This window comes from Equus przewalskii, chromosome 1, assembly GCF_037783145.1.
Source record: "Equus przewalskii isolate Varuska chromosome 1, EquPr2, whole genome shotgun sequence".
NCBI lineage: Eukaryota > Metazoa > Chordata > Mammalia > Perissodactyla > Equidae > Equus > Equus przewalskii.
In genome coordinates this window covers 8,185,143-8,199,746 of record NC_091831.1, presented here as the reverse complement: position 1 = coordinate 8,199,746, position 14,604 = coordinate 8,185,143, and positions in this window count along the sequence as shown.

Sequence of the window (14,604 nt, the reverse complement as noted above, 5' to 3'; positions counted from 1 at the left end):
GTGAGGAATACAGTTCTGTTGTTTATAAACCACTCAATCCATAGCATTCTGTTCTAGCAGCCCGAGTTGACTACAACACTCTCCATAAACTAATTTACTATAAATTAATTTTGTCTATTTATGAACCTGTCTACTTCTTTCTCTCAAGATTGTGTTTGTAAGATTCCATGTTGGTGAGTACAGCAATTGTTCAGCTGAATGGATTTTTGAGACTTTTCTGGAAGAGGGTGCAAATAATGCAGGTAGGGACATTCTCATCATGTGTTTTGTTAAACCTACATCTGTATTTCTTTGGTGTATATATTAAAGAGTAAATTGCTGGTCATAGGGATGCAAATGTTCAGCTTTAGTAGATACAGCCCACAGCTTTCCAACGTTGTCACACCAATTCATACTCCCATGGCAAAGCATGAGAGTTCCAGGAGCTCCATCCTCACCCACGCTTGAGTTTGTCAGTTTGAAACATTTTAGCCATTCTGGTTAGTGTGAGCAGCGATCACTGTGGTTTGAAATTGCGCTTCCCTAGAAACTAACGAGGCTGAGCACCTCTCTGTGTGTTTATTGGCTGTTTGAATAACTTCTTTTGTGAAGTTCCTGTTTGAGCTCATTTTTTTTTATGTCTGCCCTTTTTTTATCGATTTGTAAGAGTTCTTATACACTCCAGACATGCTTTTGAAATATGTATGTATGCATATATGTATGTGTGCGTATGTTGTGTGTCTGCATTTAAAGGTGTTTTCTGCTGAACAGAAATTTTAAATTTTAATCTAATCCAATTTACCAGTTGTTTTCCTTTATGGTTAAGTTTTTTTGCAACTTATTTAAGAAATCTTAACCTATTCCACAGTCATGAAAATGTTCTACTGAATTTTTTTCTAGGAAGTTTATTGTTTTACTTTTCATATTTTAATTTTTGCATATGGTGTGAGGTAAGGATCAAAATTTTTGTTAAATGATCTGAGCGTCAAAATTTGTTTTTTCCCTGTGTATATCCAGTTGACTCAGCACTAGTTATTAAAGATAGTCCTTTCCTCATAACACCCCACCGTCACATTTGTTGTAAATCAAATCAGATCTGTTTCTGAACTCTCTTTTGTTCTCATGGCCTGTTTATTGTAACATAGGTTTATAATAACTGTTGATATCTGGTAGTATAAATCCCTGAGGTTTGTTCTTTTTGGACATTCTTGGCTCTTTGCACTTCCATATAAATTTTAGAATCAGCTTGTCAATTTCCACATCCCCCAAATAATCTTGCTGGGATTTTGATTGCATTGAATCCATAGATCAATTGGGAAGAACTGACATCTTTACAATATTGAGTCTTCTGAACCACAAACCAGATATACCTATCCATTTATTTAGGCTTTTATTAATTTCTTGCAATACTGACTTGTATTCTGTGTAGAGATCTCGTGCATCTTTCACTAGTTTTATTCCAAGGCATTCGATGGGGTGGGGAGTGGGGGTGGCATGTACGTGTGCGTGTGCACATACAATATTATAAATAGCAATATTTTTAAATTTCATTTTCTACTTGTTTGTTGCTAGTATACTGAAATACAACCAACTTTTATGGATATTGACCTTGCATTGAGCAGCCTTGCTAAATTCACTTATAATTCCAAGAGTTTATCTACAGATTTTTTGACTTTCTATGGGTGCAATCATGTTTCCTGTGACTAACAACAGTCTTATTTTTTCCCTTCCATTCTTTATACCTTTTACTTATCTTTTTACCTTTTTGCTCTTGCTTGGCCCTTTGTATAGTGTTTAACAGAAGAGTCGGCACGGCTCGTCCTCGTCTCATTCCTGATCTCAGGGAGAAAGCTTTCATTATTTCCTATTCAGAAGGATGCTCACGACAGTTTTTTTGCAGATATTCTCATATTGAGGAAGTTTCCTCACTCTTCTATAAATTTCTCTTCCTAGTTTTCTGAGAGTTTCTTATTATTACTATGAATAAATATTGAATTTTATCAAATGCATATGATTTTCCCACTTATTTGGTTAATGTGATAAACTACCTTGATTGAATTTTTTTCTTAAGATTTTATTTTTCCTTTTTATCCCCAAAGCTCCCCAGTACATAGCTGTGTATTTTTAGTTGTGGGTCCTATTTGTGGCATGTGAGATGCTGCCTCAGCATGGCTTGATGAGCAATGCCATGTACGCACCCAGGATTCAAACTGGCGAAACCCTGGGCTGCCGAAGTGGAGCAAATGAACTTAACCACTCAGCCACGGGGCCAGCCCCTGAATTTTTTTTTTAATGTTAGAATAATCCTTCAGGGCCAGCATGGTGGCATGGTGGTTAAGTTTGCATGCTCTGCTTTGGTGGCTTGGGGTTTGCAGGTTCTAATCCCAGGCACAGACCTACATACCACTCATCAAGCCATGCTGTGGTGGCATCCCACATATAAAATAGAGGAAGATTGGCACAAATGTTAGCTCATCAACAATCTTCCTCACACACACACGCGAAATCTTACATTTGTAGAATAAACTTTCTTGTGAGGTATTATCCTCTTCATATATCACTGGATTTAGTTTCCTAATACTTTGTTAAGGGATTTTGCGTCAGTGTTCAGGAAAAGATTCACTTGTAATTTTCCATTTCTGTAATGCCCTTATCAGATTTTGAAATCAAGATTACGCTGGCTTTGCAAGATGAGTTGGACAGTGTTCCATCTATTTCTATTCTCTGGAACAGTTTGTGTAAGATTGGAGTTATTTCTTCCTAAATTGTTCAAAAGGATTCTCTGGTGAAGCCATATGTACCTGGAGTGTGTGTGTGTGTGTGTGTGTGTGTTTTACTCAGTTTTTCTAGTTGTTTTCAGAGAAAATTGGTCTTCCTGAAGCTACTGCATCATAGCTGGAAGCAGAATTCCCTGAAAGTCTCTTAAATCAAGTTTTGCTGCAAGTGGATCATGACTGAAAGAAGGAGGTGTGAGGAGCTTAAACCCTAGCTCCACATGCACTAACAAGATGCAAGTCGGGGCAGTGGGCTCGCCCAGCAGGCAGTCTCAGGCCCACATGGGGAGAAGGGGGCAGGGTGGTTTGACAGAAGTTTCAGGGACAACTGGCCCTTCAGACTAGGGAATGAACTCTGGCTTAGCAATTTTATTCTAGGTGAGGCTTGAACTAGTTACCAATCTTATTTCTTTGTCTATGAAATAGGGACCATACCTCCTGCCTCACGGGGATCCTGCGGGAAGTAGGATTTGGCTAATGCACGTGAAGGAGGTAATACTGGCCAGACACTGAGGCGGCCCTCAAGAAAGGGGTGGTAACGAAGTTGTTGTTGTTATTGTTAAAATCACTGGACCTCAGTCCTTAGCCTTTTGCAGACCACTAAGGACCTGGAAGGGGTGTGAGGCCGCTGCCGGGTTGGCCCAGCTGTCAGAGAGAGGCTGGTGCCATTCCTGGACAGGCTGTACTTCCCAGCCCGTGGGTGGGTGTGCTGTTGGGCCAGGACCCTTTAGGCGCAGCCTGTGGGCATGCACAAGGCAGCCCCACCAGGATCGCAGCCCAGGTTAGGCTTGACCTCTGACCGCAACAGACTCCTGAGCAAGGGTCCTACCTCTTCCAGACCAGGGCAGTGGAGCAGGCCCTGCTGGCTGAGCTTTGCAGTCCTGCCTTTGTGTAACAGCTTGTAACTTGGCCTCACAGTTGGGATGGGGCTAGTTGGCTGGCTCAGCTGTGCTGAATTCACACCTGAAGGTCACTGGCCTTGGATTTGTAAGTCTAAACGATCAACTCTATGAAAGGCATTTCTCTAATCAGGGTTCTCCACCCTGGCTGCACTCTGATTCTCCAGGGATTGTTAGCAACACACCAAGACCCAGGCCCCACCACTGGGCTCTCGTCTAACAGGGCTTACCAGGTGATTGTGATGCGTGGTCAGGGGTGAGACGGCCACTCTAAGTCTGCACGACCATTCAAGTGGGCAGCCTGTTGAAGCAGGAGGGGCCCAGGGCACCTCCATCCAGGCATCTTCTTATGAGGGGTGACTGAGGCCTGGGAAGATCACCTGGGCTCTTAATGACAGGGTGGCAAACAGGCTTCGTTTCCTGGGCTGGCCACTCTGCAGCTGTGGCCTGACACAACATTCCCTTTGTAGAGCACAGCATGGCACTGTGACAGCTTCTCGGCCCCAAACCAGGTCAGGCTGGTGGGTGGAGTCCAGGCCCGGGTGACCACAGCTGCTGTCACTCAGGGCACCCCCACCACCCGCCAGGCTTGGGGCACTTTACATGCATCATGCAGGTGGCGCCATCCACACTCTGTGATGATGGCAGTGAGGCCACCAGAGGGAATCATCCTGACTGGGAGGCCTGCGTGTGTCCCCTTAACCCTCCCTCCCAGGGGAGGCCCTCCAGAACGGAAATCAGCCAATGGGGCCCCTCCCCAGGGCTGCCTGCAGAGGATAGGGAGGGAAGAGCAAAGATCCGCTCCTCTGAGCGTCAGTTTCTGGCAGCCCAACGGCCATCTGGTCCTCGGTGCAAAAAAATATTTCTAAGAAATCCTGTCCAACGATGGCCAAGTGTCCCCGGCCTCACCTCTGGATATTTACATATTCATCAGCACAAGTCTGCCATTAAAAGAAAATGATGGTCATTTGACACCCATATGTTCCCTTTCAAAACGACAGACTGATATTTATCCTCCCGAAAAGAGCGAGTTCTAAAACAGACGGCTGAGCACGCATGTCCCTGATTTGCAAAGAAACAATCCTCTAAATTAAAAAGGTGTCAACGCAGCCCACCAACCAGTGGATCTCTGTCCACAAGTCAGGTTAAGGCTCCCACTCAGTTTTGGCTAAATCTGAACATCATGAGGTTTACTTTCTTTAAAAGGAAAGTGTTTAAATATGTTGGCAGGAAATGTATTCTTCCACCTTTTGAATTAAAAAAAAAAATGCTTCCAAGGACATGAGGCCTCCTCGTTGGTTTTCCCATGTTGCCTTATGGCTGCAGGGAGCCCCTGCAGGAAAGGAGAGGCCTTGGGTTCTGAGGACCGATTGCAGGTGCTGTCCCCAGCTTGGCCACCAACTGGCTGCAGGACCTGGGGCAGGCCACTTCCCCCACCTGCGCCTCCGTTCCCCTAGCTGTCCAGGGAATGGGGAGTTGGACTAGCTCCGTTGTCCATGAGCCTGGCCACCCCACTTGGAGAGGTTTTAGTCTGTGGGCCTTTTAAGCTCTCCAGTCTCTTCTGAAGCACAGCAGGGTTTGGGAGCTCCTGGCCCGCTGGCCGCCCAGGCCCTCTCACTTGGACATCCTGCATCTGGAGGAAAAGCAACCGAGTCCTTGGCTGCACGGCACCTCTGACCTGAGATTTCTTGCCCGCTTCCATCTCTGGTGTGTTGTAATTACAGCAGATCTGGTTAGTCCCTGGTGGCATGCTCAGGACAATGACCATAGCCGACATCTGTCAAGCCCTTCACAGGGTCAGCGCGTGCTGCACACAGTTATCCCATTTAACCCTCGGAACAGCCTAGGAGGCAGCTACTAATACTAGCTCTATGTACAGCTAAGGAAACCGGGAGACTAGCTGGCGTGAATTCAGGTTGTAGGACTTCTGGGCAGCAGAGTCAGAACTAGAACTCCGGCAGCTTGGCTGTAAGCCTGTGCCTCAGTAACTCCATTATTTGGTCAGAGTCACGGGGCTGCCCCAAGAGATGCAAGGTGAACTGGGCCTTTCCCAAAGCAGCACACTCTCCCCTCCCCCAGCCCAGGTGTCCCCTGACAAGGATATTTTACTGCCTTCCTGAAAGGTGTACAGCTGACCTGGTTCAGTCTTAGACATCGTGGCCAACAATGACCAATTCCCTGGACATCCAGTTCCTTCCGAAATGGATGGGTCATCTATGTGCTGTCCTTCTCCCTATGACTCTGGAAGAGATTGCTCCAGAAAACGCCAGCTGCACGGGTGGGAAACATGAGAGGTGGGACACTGGACACACCTCACATGTCGGCAGACATGGATGCATGGCTGCCACCTCCTGTCTGTTGGCTAGGCACTTGTTGCTCAGCTGCGTCCCTGCCCTTGGTCCTGCACGTGGGCCTGGCAGGGCACCTCTCCTGTGCCAGCCACACAGGAGAACTTATCTGATATCCAAGGCCCCTTCAGCTCTTGTATCAGCTCCAGAAAGTTCAAGGAATCTTTGATCTGCACATTATTTTTTTTTCTTGTTTGATCTTTCCAAACCACAATCAATTCATCCTGGACATAGGATTGGCCCTCCAATACAAATGTGTGCGGATACGTGTGCCCTTGAGGAAGAAAGGAAGAAATATTTAGCCAAGGAAACAGACTTCAGATTGCTGCTTCCGGGGGTGGTGGGGAATCAGCTTGAAAAACAAGAAAAGGCAAAACCACATTACACGTCGGTGATTGCGCTTTTGAACAAGCGGAGCCAACATTCCAAAAAAGATTGTTGCTAATGTGCTACATGTTTAACTATTTCAGGCACACCCAGCCCCAACTGGAATTTTTTTCCCATCCAATTTGTCACGAACTTGTGAAATGCAAGTGTACACCAGCTGTCAGAGGCGCTGGTTGCTGGACTTACGTTATAAGGAAGGGCCTTGACCTCACAGGAAGGCACGACATCGAGAGACAAAAAGCCTTTGATGTGTGTAGACGATGAACCATCTCTTTCTTGCAGACTTATTTCTCAAACGTAATACTCAATGAGAAAGCAGATATCAAGGTCCTTCAAAAGAAGGCATTTCATTGAAGTGCATGAGGCCGGGCTTGATGAAGCTTCAAATGCACAGGAAGAGGTTCTCCTTCAGGTCAGTGTAAAAGCAAAGACCTTGATGTCGTAGTCTGTAGCGCTTACTCATCTGCATGTGGTAGGTGCTTTCATGATGTAAGAGTGAATCTATATGAGCAAAGTGTCCTCCAGGATGTCCAGCCAGGATGCATTAAATAGATTACGGGCCCTCCATACCATGGAAGACAGTTCCATCTTTCTCAAGAACTAGGCATATCCAGATATTGACCGATATGAAACAAGATATATTGTTAAGGAAGACTTACTTTCACTTTTTTGCATGTTTTGAAGTTTGATTTTGAAACTTGTGAATATGTAACCACTTAAAAAAGGAATTAATTAAAAATATAATAAAATCGGTTAAAAAGTGACTGGGTTTGTGCAAACTAAGGATATTCACCAAAATGATCATTGAGGCTATCTCTGGGTATGGAATTTTGGATAATTTCCACATTCTTCTTGATATGTTTCTTTATTATTTTTTATAATAAATATGTGTCATTTTGATGCCTGGAGCTTTTAAAAATTACTAAATAAAAGTCAAGGACTTAAGAACATTTCGTTAAGAAGAGTAGCAAATGAAACAAACATGGAATGTCTAATTGGTTAACAACTACATCAAGTAAACAGTGGTGGAAAATAGAGATAATAGGAGAAAAGGTGGAAAATCATGTGTTTCTAGAATCACACAGGTAAGATAGTATTGCTTTAAAGTGTTTCATGAAAAAAATAATACATAATGCAGCCAGCCCAGTGGCACAGCAGTTAAGTTTGCACGTACCGCTTCAGTGGCCTGGGGTTCTGGTCTGGATCCTGGGTGCAGACCTTGCACCACTTGTGAAGCCATTCTGTGGCAGGTGTCCCACATATAAAGTAGAGGAAGATGGGCACGGATGTTAGCTCAGGGCCAGTCTTCCTCAGCAAAAAGAGGAGGATTCGTGGCAGATGTTAGCTTCCTAAAAATAATAATATTAATAATAATAATACATATACATTAAATTAGAAAAACTCAGAGCCAGTCCTGATCGCCTAGTGGTTAAGGTTTGGCACTCTCACCACTTTGGTGGCCTGGGTTCACTTCCTAGCTGTGGAACCACACCACCTGTCTGTCAATTGCCATGTTGTGGCAGAGGCTCACATAGAAACACTAGAAAAATTTACAACTAGGATATACAATCACGCACTGGGTCTTTGGGGAGGGAATAAAAAAAAGAGGAAGATTGGCAACATGTTAGCTCAGGGTGAATCTTTCCCTGCAAAAAAAAAAAAAAAAAAAAATTAGAAAAATTCAAAAACATAGAAAAAAGTCACTTCTAGATTCCTCCCCTACACAATCACTGTTAATATGTTCACGTATTTTCCCTAATCTTTTATTCTAGACATAGGGATCCTTGGTGTCAGTTAGGCATAGCATAACCACATGACCGCTATTAACCTGGTCAGTCAGCTACTGAAACAGCAATAGGCTTAACTGGTTCATTAGCTGTGGGTCCCCAGGTGATGTGGTTGAAGTCAGTGTTTAATGTCCTCTAGGATGCTCACAACATGGACCCCATCCCCAACAACCGTGAAGATGTTGATTGAGTGTAGATCCCACCTTCAAAATGGAATGTTTCTGCTCTGTAACCACAGACCACCAAGCCTGGAAAGATTGTGGCCACCTGGCCCCTCTGTCTTGCCTGAGCAGGTTGGCCTCCTGCTTTATGCCTGAGCACCTTGGGCACACTATTGATGCCACATGGTAGAGTCCAGCTTCCCACGTGATGGGCATGCTGGGACCCAGGCACTTCGAGCTGGAGGAAATTGGATTTAAGGATCCCTCAGAAATGACTATTAACTATCACCCCCACCCCAACTCCCCCAGCGGCTGCAGGCTCAGTCTCTGTGTGAGAGAGAGGGGATGAGGACGGAAGGTGAATGTCATCAAGGGAATGGGCTTCAGAGAAGCCAGCCTTGTGGGAATCTAAAAAGGCACAGCCACTATGGGAAACAGTATGGCAGTTCCTCAAAAAATTGAACATGGAATTATGATATGATCCAGTAATTCCACATCTGGGAATAGACCCAAAAGACTTGAAAGCAGCATCTCAAAGAGATATTTGTACACCACGTTCATAGCAGCATTATTCACAATAGTCAAAACTTGGAAGCAACCCAAGTGTCTATCGGTGAATGAATGGGTAAACAAAATGTGGTATATCCATGCAATGGACTACTATTCAGCCATGAAAAGGAAGGAGATTCTGACACATGCTACAACACGAATGAACCTTGAGAACATTATGCTAAGTTAAATAAGCAGTCACAAAAGGAGAAATATTATATGATTCCACTTATATGGTGTACCCAGAATAGGCAAATTCATAGAGACAGAAAGTAGAATGGTGGCCACCAGGGGCGGGGGAGTCAGGAATGGGGAATTAGTGTTTAATGGGTACAGAGTTTCAGCCTTGCAAGATGAAAAAGTTCTGGAGATGAATGGTGGTGATGGTCACACAGCAATGTGAATGTACTTGATGCCACTGGGCTGTACACTTAACCATGGTTACAGTGGTAAATTTTAGGTTATATAAAAAAAGAAAAGAAAAGCAGATCTCCTCTTGAATAGAAAGCCCCTCCTGGAACATGCTCCTGCTGCCCCTCTGAGGAGACACGACTGGCTGCATAATTTATGGATCCCAGTAAACAATGAAAATATGGGGCCCCTTGTTCAAAGAGCAAGGAAGAAGCTCTTTCCTTTCTTCTATGGTCTTTACGTGTCAGGGTATCTGATTTGCTTTGGAATGTTGTGCTCCTTCAGGCGTGGGGGTCCTGGCAGGGGAGTGAAGACCCTCAAAGGCACTCGGGACCCCACTCGTGCTTCCATGTGCAAGACAAGAGCAATGGGCCTGGGTCCTGCCCGCACCCGCAGGCAGGCTGGGGCTGGAGGGCGGCAGCAGTAGCTGCTGGGTGGGTCGGGGAGGAGTGGCTGAGAACCCCTCCGAGGGGGCCGGCACACACAGGAGCTGAGGCTCAGCGTCCCTCCTGCGAACTCCATTGCTCCATCACTCCATCAGACTCCACTTATAAACACAGATTCAAAGATAAGATTATTGCGAATTTTAAGATGATGACAGCAGAGCATGAAGCCCAAAGGGTGGGTAGCGTTCTGAGTGTAGGGTCCTGTGCGACAGCTCAGTTTCCACACCCACGAAGCTGGCCCCAGGTGGGTATTTCTGGTTTCCGTGAGTCTCTGTGCTTATTCATCTACATTCTTTCGTATCTTTCCTGAGTCATCTGCAGGGGGCTGAGAGCCAGGGTGGGAGGGTAAGGCCCGGCCCACCTCTGCAGCCATCTTCCTTCTCTGTCTGCAGAGGGGGCCCAGCCAGGGTCCCAGGTGGCAGGACTTGGGTCAGGCTGTAAGAACCCCTGCCTTTGAGCACCTGCTTCCCATCTGCCTGTGACTCTGTGACTGCTCAGTCCTCTGTCCCAAGGGAGGACAGTGCCTGTCAAAATACAGTCTGTTTGGATGGAGTGACCCAGTGGGAGGGAGCCGATGTGGTGGCCCTGGGCCTGGGCTGTGGGCCCAGCTCCCTCATCCTGTCCAGCAGGACCCTCGTTTTGGTCACCAGAGGTTCCTAGGGCCTAGCAAAATGCCTGGCACATAGGGGGGACTTGGGAGGAATGACGGAACAAATGGCTGGGTGTGAGACGCTGGGCCGCTTCCCCAGACACCATGGTCACCCCCGGGGATGGGGGTGGGGCTGGAAGATGCGAGAAGAAAACCTGCTCTCAGGACTGCCTCTGTGGTCCTGATGTTGCAGGCTCCTCTGTAAAGCTGGGGCCAGCCCAGAACACGAGGATTTGGGAGCAAGGCCAATTAACATGGATAACATGGACTGGGGGCTGCCAGCAAGCCCACAGTGGTGAGCCCAAGTCAGCTTTTGGGTGGGTGGGGGTGTGTGTGACAGAGGCCAGGTTAGAAACTGGACAGGCCCAAGGCTGGAGTCTGAAGGCCTGAGGTGACAGCCGCGTGATCCTTACAGGCTGCCCAACCTCCGCCTCCCAGAGCCCTGGGTTTCTCACCTGTTCAATGAGGATAATTACCTGCCTTCTTCACAGGCGGTTGTGAGATCAAAAAGCTAACGTGTGGAACAGCGTTTTATAACCTACAGAGAGCAAGATGACTTGTCAGGTTTTACCTTCTTCCCTCCCTTCCCCGCCCCCCCCCCCTCCGCTCTCTCCATTGAAGCCCCTCAACCTCCTGCCTGCTACGTCCTTGTGCCCTCTTCACTCTTGAAAGCAAATGCCTCTGACCCCGCCTTCTCTCTGGGGAAGCCTCTCCTTCTTCACCTTTCTCTTCTGATGGTGACGGCCGCTCAGAGAATCCCTGACGCAGCCTCAGTCTCCCTGAGCCTTCAAAGCCATGGCCGGTGGGTGGGGGTGGGGCACGGAGCTCTTCGTAGTAGCCAGAACTCACACACCTGCAGGGCCACCCCAAACTCAGGCGGGCAGGGCCACCCCAAACTTAGGCAGGCAGTGCCTCTAGGGGCATTATTTCTCTCCCTGTGTTAGTCATCCAAAGGCTGGGCCCACTGAAACATGGGAGCCTGTGTGCCTGACGACCTTGATCACAGCACCACCACCCTGGCCTCAGTTTCCCCATGTTCCAGAGTCTCCTCTGAGGTCCTTCCCTGCTCTGGAATTTCTGTTCTTGCCCTGCTGCTGGGGCAAGTCCTGGGCTGAGGGCAAGGAGACGCCAGCGGCTGTCAGGGCTTTCCTGCTCCTTCCTGCCCCACCATTGCCTGGGTGAGAGAGGAAGGATCTGAGTCCCAGCTCCAGGCTGCAAAGTAGCATTGTGGACCCACCTACCTGTCCAGAATCCCAGCTGACCCTGCCAGGTGGAGGAGCTGCTCCGTGCCAGGCACTGCCTCACTGCCTCGACCTCCCCAAAGTGTGGGTAGTATATGACCCAGGTTATGTCTGTGCATCCTCGAAGACGCAGACACAGGACAGGGTCAGATAAGCAGAGATTTATTGGAGGAAATGCCTGGGAGGGATGAGAGAAGGGAGCTGGAGAGCAGGGAGCCCTCCCATGAAGACGGTAAAGATGCAGGTCTAAGCCCTGAGCAACGGGAGGAGACAGGAAGGGAGACTGGGTGGTGTGTTAGTCTGCTCGGGCCGCCAAGACCAAACACCACAACCTGGGGGCTACCTACACAAATCTGTTTGCTCACAGTCCTGGCGGCTGGAAGTCCATAATCAACTCCCTCGGCAGGTTGGGTTCTTCTGAGGCCTCTCTCCTTGGCTTGTGGATGGCCACCTTCTTGCTGTGTCCTCACCTGGTGTTCCCTCTGTGTGCGTGCACGTATGTGTCCTAATCTTCTTATAAGGACGGCAGTCAGATTGGATTAGGCCCTGCCCTAATGACCTCATTTGACCTTAATCACCTCTTTAAAGGCCCTGTCTCCAGATACAGTCACATTCTGAGGTCCTGGGGGTTAGGACTTCAACATAGGAATTTGAGGGGACACACTGCAGCCCATAACAAGTAGGAAGAGCCTCAGGCCTCAGGGCAGCTCTAACAGAGTCTCAGCCAGACTGTTGGGGAGGCCCTGAGCCCCAGTGCCCAGTGGGGAGTCCCATGTCCTGGAGGAATGGGCTGGCACAAGTCCCCATTGTTTGGTTGTTGGCAGGGGTCAGCTGAGGCAGGTGGATCCTAAAGGGCAGTGCTGGGGTGTCAGCCATCTGTGCCCACAGCAGCAGGTTCTCTCGAAGAAGATACAAGTGGTGTTCCTTTGTGGCCATCACGTAAGTATTTACCCAAGATAAATGGAAATACACATCCACCAAAACTGAAGGAAAAATGCTCTTAGTATCTTTATCATAATTGCCACCAACTGGAAACAATCCAACTGTCCATAGACACGTGGGTGGATACATATGGGTGGTATGTCCAAACAATAATGGATATAAATCAAGAGGAATAAAGTGTGGATATGTGCAGCCATATGGACAAATCATAAAAACTTATGCTAAAAGAAGCCAGACACAAAAGAGTACATATTGTGTGACTGTGTTTATAGGAAGTCCAAGAAAGCAAAATTCATCTCTGGAGACAGATAATGAGTGTCTAAGGGGTTGAGGGCAGGGAACCGAGAAGGGAATTCACTAGGGTTATGGAAATGCTCTATATCTTGACTTGGGTTTTGGTTATACTTTGTCAAAACTCATTGATAGTACCGTAAATTCCGTGTATTTCACAGTTTATAAATTTTACCACGATGAAGGAAAAAATCCCCAATGTATAGATGAGGCTCAGAGAGGTTAAGGATTTGCTTAAGATGCTCAGCAGTTGGGCTTGGGGTGGAACCCTGCCTGCCCAACCTCTAATCCATGCCCATCCAAGATCTGGCTGTCTTGTGATGCCCAGGACTGACCCAAGAGTCTCCTGTGCAACCACATAAATTCCTGGGTCATTGCCCTGGCATGTGGCTGTTGTTCCCTTGATGGCTGGGACCAGAGGATTCCAGAAGGCTCCACAGGTCCTGGGCTGGGGTCCAGCTCCTGTCAGCAAAACTAGAATTTGGCGGAGTGACGTCAGCATCGTGGCAGAGTAAGCTGTTTCCTTGGTCTCTACCCCCTAAGTTACAACCAAACAGAAATTCATTAACCAACAGAGGATTCCCTATAAAGCACAATAAGACATCTGAGAGATCCACGCAGCCATATATCTGAAGGCAGGGGTACTGGATCCCTGGGAAACAGTGGAAGGAGGTAAGCAGATCCCCTCCCCCTCCCCAGCAGCAGCAATCTAGTTCACAGATCCTCACACAGCAGCCGATGTGCAACTGGTAAGAGGAGGCAGGGGAGCAGGCAGGCCTGCAGGTGAACACTTTCACTTTCAGAGTTGCAGCCCAGTCCACAGGAACGCTCTACACTTAGTGGTGTGGCTCAGCCACTACATGGGCACCCCCACCAAGTGCAGCAGCCCAGATGAACCACCCATGAGCACAGAGTGGGCCGTGCAAAAGAGCCCCCCTCCCCCACCTACAGCACCAGCTTGCGTGGTCCTGGGCAAGGCAGTGGATCCATACCAGAGTGCCTGCGTGTGTGTGTTTGACTCACCAAGCAGCTGCGGCCAGTGGGCAAATGCAGACGAGCTGTATCAGCACAACTTCCAGCAGATGTGGTGGATTCAGAAAACACAGCTCCTGCCCCCGACGGTGGTGGCAGATGGAATCTGTGACCTGATACTACTACTATGCTCTGGCAAAGAATACTTCATCAAACACTGTGAAGAACTACAATAACACTCCAGAATAGAAGGAAAATGACAAGTCTCCAGAAACCAATCCTGAAGTCACAGAAATTTACAATTTAAATGACAGAGAATTCAAAATAGTCATCATAAAGAAACTCAACAAGTTACAAGAAAAGTCAGAAAGACAGTTCAATGAAGTCAAGAATAAAATTAATGAGGAGAAGGAATTCTTCACAAAATAGATTGTAACTCTAAAAAAAAAACAAACAGAAATTCTGGAGATGAAGAACACAGTGAATGAGATAAAAAACAATCTAGAAACCTTAAAAAACAGAGCTGACATTATGGATGACAGAATTAGTAATTCAGAGGAGACAGAAATATAGAAATGCTTCAGGTGGAGGAAGAGAGAGAACTAAGACTTAAAAAAATGAAGAAATTTTTTGAGAAACATTTGACTCAATTAGGAAATGCAATAAGGATTATAGGTATTCCAGAGGGAGAAGAGAGGAAGAAAGGAGCAGGGAGCTTGTTCAAAGAAATAATAGCTGAGAACTTCCCAAACCTGGGGAAAAAACTAG